Source organism: Tribolium madens, unplaced genomic scaffold (genome assembly GCF_015345945.1).
Source record: "Tribolium madens isolate multiple individuals breed KSU strain unplaced genomic scaffold, Tmad_KSU_1.1 Scaffold_1;HRSCAF=32;Tcas5.2_LG8, whole genome shotgun sequence".
Taxonomy (NCBI): Eukaryota; Metazoa; Arthropoda; class Insecta; order Coleoptera; family Tenebrionidae; genus Tribolium; species Tribolium madens.
Genome location: NW_025400984.1, coordinates 2,261,919 through 2,263,629, shown reverse-complemented (window position 1 = coordinate 2,263,629; position 1,711 = coordinate 2,261,919).

The following is a 1,711-nucleotide window of genomic DNA, read 5'->3' as shown; positions in this document are numbered from 1 at the left end:
ATTAGAATTTGATATATGAAAATAATTAATTTAACGTGCCATTATTTATAAAAAAAAATAGTTAAATTGAACTGAAATATTGATAATATAATTATCATTTCTCCAAGTATGTCTAAAAATATCATTAAATAAAATTTGAGTTTCATTTTGTGGATTTTAAGTTTTATTTTTCTTATGTGACATTTTATACAGGGTGTCCCAGCGAATTGCAAAAGTTTATTAGTGACCCTTAAATGGTAAAATTAAAAAAAATTGTATAGGACAATGATAGATACTAATATAGTCCAATGCCTAAAATTATTTTCAACTAYACAGCGTGTCTCAAAAATAAGTTACAATACAAAYTTGTGTTTTTTTTAAATAAAACACCATATGTTTCTTAGCGTTTTTGTATGTTGATTTTTATGACAGTGTTTTTAAGCTAAACTTTTATTGGTCGATTTTGCTTAGTTTTGAAAATAAGACATTTTTTTTGACAAAAATACACTTTTTAAAAATTTATTACACAAACACTAAGACATCACGAAATTTTTTATCTACTACCGCAAAGAATAAAGTACAAGCTATAAGGTTGTAACATTTTTTTAGTGTGTTCCATTTGCAAAGATAAAAAAATGAAGGCGTTTGTTAAAAGTTCAGTAACTTGTTTGCATTTGTTGTTTTTGCATTTAAAAGATTTTTAAATTGTCTTTCTAAAATTATTTACTTTTAGGTGTTTATAATCAATAACTAAAAAGATATTTAACGTTAAACAATAAAATAAAATAATTAATATTGTTTCAGTAGCTAAAAAGTGCACAGTTGCATAAGAGATGGAAGAAATATCTCTTCTTAATAATCACCTTTGTTTTAAACTGAATTCATTATTCTTTATTTTTACAATAAAATAATTTTAGTATTTATAACGACTTCTACACTTTCTGGATAAATCAACAGGTAAGTGATCCTTGATAGAATTATTATGGTTGCCAAAGTATCAACAATGCTTAGATAGGCATTGTTGCTACAATTAACATCTTTTCATTTATCAATTCTAGACATTAAAACTTTATATTTTTAGATAGACAAAATAAGGTGTTCCATTAAGTTTTTAACTTTTAACAAACTTCTTTATAAATGCAAAACACTWAAAAATTGCTACAGCTTTAAATTCTGTAATATCTTCTTTGYAGAAGTAGTTTCTGTGTAATGAATTTTTAAAAAGTGAATGTTTTCGTCAAAAAAAAACGTCTTATTTCTAAAACTAAGCGAAATCGACTAATAAAAGTTTAGTGTAAAAAGATTGTTTTATTTAAAAATTATTACATTWAAAAAACACAMGTTTACATCTTGGGACATGCTGTATAGTTGAAAATAATTTTAGGTGATGCACTAGATTAGTATCTATCAATATCCTATACAATTTTGTTTTAATTTTACCATTTAAAGGTGGACTTTTTAAATGGACTTTTTCAACTCGCTGGGACACCTGTATATCCTAGTTTCTACAAAACTTCTTTTCGAACACATTTGTCATTCGGCAAGCTTTAGCTGGTATACTCTGTATAAAGCAAAAACGGATTTCCGRTGTACACAAGATAAATATTTTGTTATTAAATTTCGCCTTCGCTTAGGTAAATTGATCTATGATGAGATTTTGTCTTTTTTTCAGTTAATATTACGGATACAAGGAGACATATAGAACCGGATATGCAAACAGCAAACTGAACCC